This window comes from Podarcis pityusensis, assembly GCF_964106645.2.
Source record: "Podarcis pityusensis genome assembly, chromosome: 9".
Classification (NCBI taxonomy): Eukaryota; Metazoa; Chordata; class Lepidosauria; order Squamata; family Lacertidae; genus Podarcis; species Podarcis pityusensis.
The window spans coordinates 51,286,685-51,296,883 of NC_138034.1; positions in this window are offsets into that span (position 1 = coordinate 51,286,685).

Genomic DNA, 10,199 nt, shown 5'->3' on the forward strand with positions numbered 1-10,199 from the left:
AAAAGGGGGAGGGGAAACCTCAATTGTTCTTCATGTTAACAGAATCTTTTTTCTTTCCATTCAAAGTTCAAAAGTGAGTGTACATTTTAATGTATTCAAAATGGAACTGGAATACAAAAAAGGGAGGCGTGAGGAGGTCCGGGAAATAAGCAAATGAAGGATAAGTAAAGGAAAGAATGAATTGTTTTTAATCATTGTTATTTTGCATTTTTCTTTTTTCTTTTTTTTATCTTGTAATACTCTGAAAATCTTAATAAATGTCTTATTAAAAAAAAAACCAAAATGATGCCATCCACACACAACAAGGAGGTATCAGCGGGCTTGGGGAAGTGCCAAGATTTGCAGGACCACAAAGAAGTGATGGGGGGAATCCTAAGAGGGACATCAAAACATCTTAAGGCAACTCAGCATGCTTAGTGGCCAAGAATGTTGAATGACTGATGAAATAAAAGTGGAAAACTGAGTGGGAGTGGAAGTGGAATACCCTGGAGAAGGACATGCCTGACTGGCTGACAGGAATCCTCCACATTACAGTGTTTCATTGCAAGTTTCACTTGTTCCTTTCATTAGCTTGAAAGACGAACAACCAGTACAGTACATGGTAGGACTTGAAGAACTACAATGCATTCATATGCTCCACTGCAGTGCTTTAAGAACTGAAGGTTCAACTATTATTTTCCCTACTACTGCATTCATTCAATTGTACTTCCCCCATTCCAATGAGTTCTCTCACAGTATTTAACTTGTACATTTTTATATTGGGTGCCAGGATGCACCACCTTTTGAAAGTTTCCCATCAGCAGACTTGTTTGGATGTCATTCATTAACTAGGCGTGTGACCTGTAAGTCAGATGTGTGAACAACTTCTAATCTCTCTTTCCACTCACTAACCCCTCTAGACTAGAGTTTCTGAGAACTCTTAAATTCACCTAGCTCAGCCTAAAGATTTATGCTTCAAATTGTTAGAAACCAGCACAAATTTTCAAATAGACAAAATAAGTGCAGCATGTGAAATGTGGGGCACTTAAGAGCACTGATTTCCTTGCTAGGGCACAATCCAGAAGAGGATATCCATCCACATGTATGTCTGCAGTGTGGTGCATTTTTAAGCATGAAGCTTTTGGTGTGGCCCCATTTGCACTGCATGCCTTTACCACTGTCTTGGGTTGCATGCAGATGATTGCATGCAGCTGCATCTAGAATGATCCTAAATGTAAACAAAAATATGATAAAGAGCAACTTGTTTAAAGTCATTTGCAAGGATTTGGATGAGAGTCTATCACAACCATGATCGTCAATATAAATTTATACTTTAAGGTTACCAGACGTACCCCGTTTCCCGGGGACAGTCCCCGGATTTACAAATCAGTCCCCTGACAAAATCCATCCATTCCGACTGAAGTTGAAAAGTGTCCCCGGATTCATTGGAAAAAAAACTGGTAACCTTATTATAGTTAGGCAATTCACTCTGACCTCCTAGGGCAACCACCAAGGTCAGTGCAAAAGTCACTGAATTGTAATATTGAAATCCAACAGCAACCTGGTGTAGAGCATAATAATCTATCTATATAACAGTGGACTGAATCCATATAAGATAAGTATTTAACCTATACAAGGTTACTGCTATTTGTACTACTATTTACCAAAATGGTTGTTTAGGTCATTGCTAAATGTACTGTAAAAGAGGTTATTTTCTTTTTAAAAAAACTTGAAAGCATGTTTAGCAGGTTAATTATATGCCCAACTTTAATTATGTAAGTCTTTGTAGTCTAGAGAGCCGCTAAGACCGTTCTGGTATCTGATGGTAATTTCTGGTTCTTTATGTGTTTTTGTCTAACCTGCAAAAACTTACTGATTTTATCAGTGGCTTAGACTCTGCAGACTCAGCATATGCAAAAAAGCTTATCATATGTTTAGTATCAAAGGTGCTGGTAATCTGATAGAAACTAGGTTGGGTCTTGATTGAGAAACAAACAAACAATAAGGTTAGTGAAAGCCCATAGAAAGAAAGGATGTGATTGTCCCGGAAGGGTTCAGGCAGCATGCAGACAATGGAAGCTATTATGTATTTCCTTTGGTACAAATGTTTGAATACAGAGTATTGTGACATTGCCTGCTCCCAGTGCCTGGTTTCATGCTCGCCTTGACCTTCAGTGTGGGTTGATGGAATTCTAAAAGGAGGATTGTATTACATATACATTAGAGAAAAACACATAGGGTTGTAAGTACTGCTATTCTGCAAGCTACAGGAAAGAATAAGAAGAAGGATGATTGCAATATGCAACATAAAAAGGGTCAATCATTCTCTGCAAAAAATTAGTCTAAACTCTACATCAAAATACCTCAAATAGCTTTGAACTGCTCAGGGATACATATATCCAAATGCACTTTTCAGAACCCAGTGCATACATTTCAAACAATCTAAAAGCATCCAGCATAGAAACAAGTGCCCGTGGAAAATGTCAAAACTGAAGATCTGTCACCTTATGAAAAGGGGTGCAGTGCCAGTGCTTCATTCTGGAACCAGTCTGTTTAATGGCTGCATCATCAAAAGAGGAATTCCATGTATATGAATAAAGTTTTCAGAGATCGAATACTACAGGAAGCTGTCACACTCTCTGTCCCTCTGGTCCAATGTTGTCTGCTCCACTGAAAGCAGCTATCCCAGGCCTCAGGCAGAGGTCCTTTCCGCCACTTGCTATCCAACACATTTTAATTGGAAATGCCAAGAACTGAAGCTGAGACCCTCTATACCAGGCATGTCCAAAGTCCAGCCCAGGGGCTAAATCCAGCCCCCTGGTCGATTTAATCTGGCCCCCCAATCAATTCTGAGAAATGAATCTGTTGCGGCCCCTGAGCGCCTGCTGCTTGGCTTGTTTTGCCCAGCTGCCTGCCTGCGGGCTCCTGCAGCGGCTCAATGTGTGGCTTGCTCTCCTGCCCACTTGCCTGCGGGCACTTTCACAGCCGCTCTTGCCTGTTTATCTATTATCCACCCGTCGATGAGCAACAACTTTTGGGGGCCCCCCAAAAGGAATAAGTCCGCCAGTGACTTCAATCCTCAACCTTGGGGTAAAATCGTAAAAAAAACAAAAAGCTCAACAACTTTGGCTGGCCCTCACTTCATCAAATCTGGCCCTCGTTGAAAAAAGTTTGGATACCACTGCTCTATACAATGCAAGTGCTGTAACACTGAGCTGCAACTATTTTCACATTGAGTCAAAACAGATTGATTTCCAGTTGCTTCACATTCTTCTACAAATGATTACAATGGAAACATATTTTTTAAACACACATGTACACACACACCGGTGATAGGTTTCCATCTCTTTGAACAGAAGAGGGTGGCTGAATGGTGCTCCAGAAGTTTCTAAAGGTCAGTGAGCAAACAAAAGGGGGTGGGGAAGCTCTCCTAATTTATGCTGGTGATGGAAAGTGGGACATTTTCAACCAGTTGTAACTATATCTGTCATGAACACACCAGCTCCAAGTGTAATCTCACAGCCGGCTGCAAAATGCAGTCAGGAATAGGGAGGCTGGGCTTTCACGCTGTCACAGGAGAGCCCGCAGCTGCCAGTGTCAACTTCCCCTGACCTTGGACTGATGGCTGACAAGGGAGGGACAGAGAGCAGGCTGGAACACAGCCAAAGCTCCCCAGAAGCCCAAACAGGCACAGAAAGCCACAGACAGCTTTTCAGAATAGGAAGGGGCTGCAGCTTACCAAATAAGTCCAAGACGTAGGCGGATAGGAAGGCTGCTAGACAAGAAGCAAAATAAGAAACGTAAAGGTCAAAGATTCAATCTCTTCTGTTGATACAGGAAGAACTCCTCAGAAGGGTCAACTGAGTGATGGGGGCCAGAGGCTTGCTAGAGCCGTCCGGAGATAACTGCTTGGGGTTTTTTTTTGCAATAAATCCTTTTTAACTACATGCGCTTACTGTGTTATCAAGCCAGAAACCTAGACTCCTCTAACAATATCCTGAAACATGGTAATAAGACAATGTTGGATGATAATAGACATATTATTTCACAACCAAAATGACAAAAGTGCACACCAAATGGTGTAGCTATCAATCTTTGTGTACAATGTCTACTTTTTAATTTGTTTTTCAAAGCACCGAATGAAAGTTCATGAGTCTTGTTATTGATAAAAAAGTTACTTAAAAATAATTGTTGCAGAGGTTGAAAAGTGTTTCGGTGGCATCACTGGGGTTAGTCAATCAGTACTGTGCATAGGCAATATCTGCTTGAACTTGTAGAAATCCCTCCCCCAGAGCATAGCTAGAGAATAAATCTGTTTAAACTCTGGGCAGTCGCTAAATTGCTTCACTGCTCTAAAAAGGCGGTACAAGTTTCACCCTCTATAAACTAGGGACAATGAGAAGATTTGCAAGATCTGCTTTTGAACAAATGTAAAACGCTAATAAGACTTTAATGAGATGTTCTCAAAATGCCTATAAGTCATTCAGCTATAGATGGAAAGAACAAGATGAAATGTGCAATGCACATGATATTGGCCTGAGGCCCAGCATCACATCACCCTTTGACAAGGGCAATAGAGAAACAGAGTATGGAAAATTAAGAGAGAAAGATGCAGAGAGATTGAGTGCTTGGATTTTAAAAAGAAAAGAAAATGCACTTGCTAGGTCACCCTAAATATTTTTATTATGACTTTGTCACAGTCCAGCAAATTTCCCCCTCTTGATAGAAGAGACAACTTCTCTATTGGAAAAAAAAATGTATATATTATAAAAGATTTTCATGAACTGGTTGTGCAGAGTTTGAATGATCTCTCCTTTGTGATGTTCCATTTATTTGATTGTAGCATGATAATTGTCATGAACATGGAGTTATTTCATCAGAAGAGGCCCAAGTGAACTTGGTTTTGCAGATTGCTTAATTGTTTAGGCTGTGCCCTCTACAAGGGTAGTCTAGCTGCAGGCCCATGGGGGGACTTCAGATTTTACAGCATGGTTATGTCAAGAGGGACTTGTAGCCCACAGCAGTGCCACCCAAGGCATCTCTGCCAGCCAACCTGCCCAAGAGGGATCTCCGTCTTTTCTCTTCCCCCTTCTCCCTCCCAGAACACTTTGCTAAAAATTCTTCCTTTCACCTCACACCCAGTTACCTTGGCAATGTTCCAACCCCCCAGTCTCTTTTCACATCTCAGGGCAAGGGGGTTGGACAGTTCTCTTGCGTTGCCAATGGCCCTGTATTGTTTTTTAATCATCCTAGCTTGTCAGGTCATTTTGCATAAGCTAGCTCAGGAATTCCTCTGCACCTCACATCCCAAATGATCAAAATTCTACCATTTATTAATTTCTAGGGTATTTTGTCAGGTCTAAAATCAATATGGCTCTTATTCTAGTCCCATGTGCCAGCAGTTTCAGTGTTTTGTTTTGTTTTTTCATTTCTAAACTTTATTTTTCAATTTCTAGAAATACAAGTAACAAACAATCCACATATACCCACTGCCCAAGAAACATTCTGTGCATATGCAGTGCAAATAATGCAATCAAACATTAAGTTTGTAAAGCCTGAGCAGCCTTAGGGCTGTTTCCCGGACCACAGCCACACCTTGAAGCACTTTGTAGCTAGCCAGGAGAAGGGTGTGGGTGCTACTTTGAGCAGTTTGTTTTTATTAATATTTTTTATGAGAAATGATGCTGGATTGAGTGTGTATGTTTCTATATGCCATCTTTTGCAATCATTTGTGAATGTAGGAGGCTTGGTTTTACATTTGACTCACAACTTTCCCTTGGAAAACCTACTCTTTAGCAATAAATCAGAACAAATGGCAATCCATGGAAAATCTCTGATTTGCTCTGATTCAGCACTAAGCCACAGGTTTTTCCAGGGGGAAGCAGTGGGGCAAATGGAAGTGTAGATGAGCCCATTCTATTACAAAATGTAGGATCATGCAGAAGATGTTTCAGATGAGAATTCAGTGTGCATAACCTATGTGCAGTACAGGATCATGGATTACAACCTGCCTACACACCCCACCTAGTCAAGTGGGTGGTGCTGTGGTCTAAACCACTGAGCCTCTTAGGCTTGCGGATCGGAAGGTCAGCAATTTGAATCCGCACGACGGGGTGGGATTCCTTTGCTCTGTCCCAGCTTCTGCCAATCTAGCAGTTCAAAAGCATATCAGTGCAACTAGATAAATAGCTACCACTGCGGTGGGAAGGTAAATGGTGTTACCGTGTGCTCTGGCTTCCGTCACGGTGTTCTGTTGCACTGGAAGTGATTTAGTCATGCTGACCACATGACCCGGAAAGCTGTCTGTGGACAAACACCGGCTCCCTTGGCCTAAAGCGAGATGAGCACTGCACCCTATAGTCACCTTTGACTGGACTTAACCGTCTAGGGGTCATTTACCATTTTTACATTTTTAGCAGACAGCCACACACTTGTTTTTTCAATGACTTACACATAAAGTCCAATGCTTGCAGATTTGAATATCCTGATTGTGTCCCAGATTCTTCTTGCTTTGATTTTTAGGTTTATTTTGTTCATGATTCCAAACCTGGCCCTGTTCCCCCAATTCAAAGCGAAGCACAGGTAGTCTACAGAGATAATGTTTATATTGATTCTTCCTTATTTATCAGTTCATGTTTATATTCATTCCACCTTTTCTCTAAGGAGCTTGGGCTGGTGTTCATGTTATCATCACAGCAATCCTGCAAGGTAGGTTAGGCTGAGAGAGAGTGATTGGCCCAAGGTCACACAGCAAGCTACATGGCTGATTTTAACCCTGGTCTTCCAGCTCTTAGTCTCATTAATATTCCTCTGCCTGATTCTACATTCTGGGGGGAAAATGTAAAAGTGATTAAGCTGGAAGAGGAGAATAATCTTTTCCCATAGGTCTGGAAATGTATGGGGCCTCTTGTTTATTGTGTGGCACCTTTAAAAGAAAGTAAAGGTAAAGGACCCCTGGACACCATTTGGGGTGTTCAGCCATGCACGTCGGCCAGAAGTGTGAGAGCAGTGGGGGCATCCTATTTTGGAAGCGCCTGAGCAGCATGAACTTCAGAGCACTGCAGTAGACGCCAAGTAAAGCTTCTCAAGGTCTTTTCTGCAGCTGATCTTTTTATTCTGGGAAGCCAGAATTTGAAGCTCCTTTGGAAGGTTCTACATGCCCCATGGTTTTTCAAACAAAGTCCTGAAAAGCTCTGTCTTGACATGACATTTAAACAAATGAAACATACTGCCCTAGGGACAAGGTGACTTTGTGCACACACACTCTGATAAAGCTCCCAGTCGAAGGAGAACACACAACATCACATACTCACCTCAGTTTGAGCTGCTGCTTCTTTTTCATATTTTCAAGTTATCTCTAGTCCTTCTTAGAGAAGAGCAGGAACACCCCACCCATGTCCTGCAAGCACTTTAAAATTGTGCATATGTTCGTTCCTGTGCCCTGTTTCTGAAGCAATGTGGCCTGGATTATGAGGTTTAATATACAAGAAAGCGACAGCAAACTTCTATTTTATAATCTACAGTAAAATGAATTCAAATTAGTAAATAGCCAGTGGGGAGGCAGGAAGTCTGACTACACTATGCCCTAACATTTCTCCAATGAAAACAGGGACGTCCTATTCCATTAGTAGTAGTAGTAGTAGTAGTAGTAGTAGTAAGGGACGCGGGTGGCGCTGTGGTCTAAGCCACTGAGCCTAGGGCTTGCTAATTAGAAGGTCGGCGGTTCGAATCTCCATGATGGGGTAAGCTCCTGTTGTTCGGTCCCAGCTCCTGCCCACCTAGCAGTTCAAAAGCACGTCAAAGTGCAAGTAGGCTCCGTAGCCGAGAAAAATATCCTGAGTGCCACAGTATATCAGAACACCAAGTGTTGGGAGAAAAGGACCATCTGCTGACTTCTGCTGCTCGCTCTGGAAACACAAACATAGGTTGGGTGGATCCTATAGATAGCTTCTTGCAATGGAGGGAGGAAATACTAGTACCCAATGCACCATTTCAAAGTTAGCAGGAGGGAAGCGCAGAAGAGAGACTGAGATGTGGTATTCCTATAGATCAGGCTCTCCAGATGTGGTTGGACCCCCCATCCAACTTCCTTCAGCCCAACCCACCATGGCAAATAGAAAGACATTGTTGTTTGGGGCTGAGCCACTATGCTAGCTTTCTGGTCACTGATATTTACTGAGGAGGGAAGGGGTAGTGTGGAAGTCAATGTGGTGCAACAGCAACCCCCCTCCTGGGAGCATAGTATAGTGGCTCCTCCCCTTCTGGTGAGCCACTTCTGATGTTCAAGGTTGATGACTTTTGTAGTCCAACAACATCTGGTGGGCTGTGCCTGCTGTGGATAATGCATTGGGGGAAGAGCATACTACCATACTTTGCACAATGTGCTTGTCAACCAATTACATAAGCTGTCAATCACTTCCTTAGCATGAGTCAGCACACTGGCTGAGAAATCAAACATAATCTCCATAAGCCACATGGGAAATGTATGCTTCCATACCCTGCATTTATACAAGATTTCAATGTATTCCTAATAATTTTTTTTCTCTTCTCAGTTAATCAGATATATTCAAATAGCAGCCCTTTCACAAATCTTTATGGAGTATCTACAACTGAAGCTCTTTATTAGAAGATTTCAGTGCAGAAGAAATTGTGACAAATATATGAAGTTCCTCTTGTTAATTTCTCTCTGCTGCACATTCCTCTTGCTGGTGCCTCTGTTTTTGATTTAGAGTTATTGTTCATTGTAGCTGAGATAGTGAACAGGGACAATGGCAGTGTGGGAATATGCCTCAAAAGAGAGAGAGATCAGGTGAGCTATTTGAGCTGGTTATCAATTGTTAATTGTCTACTGATCCTTAAACTAGATACCTAAACTGAAAAGACCACTATCAGCAGCAGATGCAAATTATATGGATCCTGTAGGTATGCAGGTCCTAAAAGATAAGTGGGGTGCTAAATTTTTTATTGCTTCCCTGAGCTTTTCAGATCTGCTCAGTTTTCCTTGTTAGACAGAGTACCTGTTCAGCTTAGGAAGTAAAGTGATAAGTTTCATTTGCATACACTATGCCTAAAATAAATTATGTTTGTTTACAATCTGGCACCCAGGGGACTGTTTATAATTATTGTTGGATTCCTAAAGTGCATAGCTAGCACATTAATTTTCCAAGGTATCCCCCCCCCCATTGTAAATATGTTTATCCCAATGACTCAGCATAAAGCAGAGGCCCGTATAGTCCAGTAAACTATCTTCACAATGGCTGGCCAACTGCCTATAGGAAGTCTACAAGCAGAATCTAAGCACAACAGCATTCTCCTATGTACAGCTGGTATTCAGAGAGCCACAGTGACTGGTCGTCACTAATAGCTTTCAATATGGTTTAGAGCAGTGTTTCCCAAACTAGGGTCTCCAACTGTTTTTGGACTACAATTCCTTTCATCCCTGACCATTGGTCTTGCTACCTACGGAAGATGGAGTTGTAGTCCAAAAACAGCTGGAGACCCAAGTTTGGCAAACACTGATTTAGAGCTTTAGAGATCATCGTTGCTGTTACTAGTTCTTGGGAAACACTGGTTTAGAGAAATTTAGGCTATCTAATTTGGTTGCCATTGTGATAGCTAATTGCAGACTTTAACTATGTGATATGTGAAGAGGTACTTCCTTTTGTCTATCCTGACTTCTGAATCTTTCAACTTTCAGCTTCTTGGTTTTTCTAAACTAAAAAGCTCCAAATATTGCAACTTTTCCTCGTAAGAGATTGTTCCACAATCATGATCATTTTGAGTGCCCTTTTCTCAACTCTTCTCCAGCTCTAGAGGTTCCCTGGAAGCTCTGCCTGTCTTGCTGGTCCTGCACATGGAATGGGCAGCATATCAAAGGTGCCCAGAAGGTCCTGGCTTTGTACCTTCTATGTAGCAGCTTAAATTTTGCTTCGGGAACATTATTTCATTTCCTCATGGCATTGGTACCAACATGCACGATGACTACTGACTCCTCCCCAGTCCCATCTATCCAGCTAGCTAGATGATCATTGTATCCTTTGCACCAGCCAAGGAAGTCATGTGGTTTGCACAGGGTCAGATTTAGGTTTGATGAGGCCCTAAGCTACTGGAGGTAATGGGGCCCTTTATATGTCCACCTGTCCTTTGTCAACAACAAATTGTCAGTTTTTTGTGTTGAATATATGCTATATGGTAATTTATGGACCTAATAGGTATCTAAA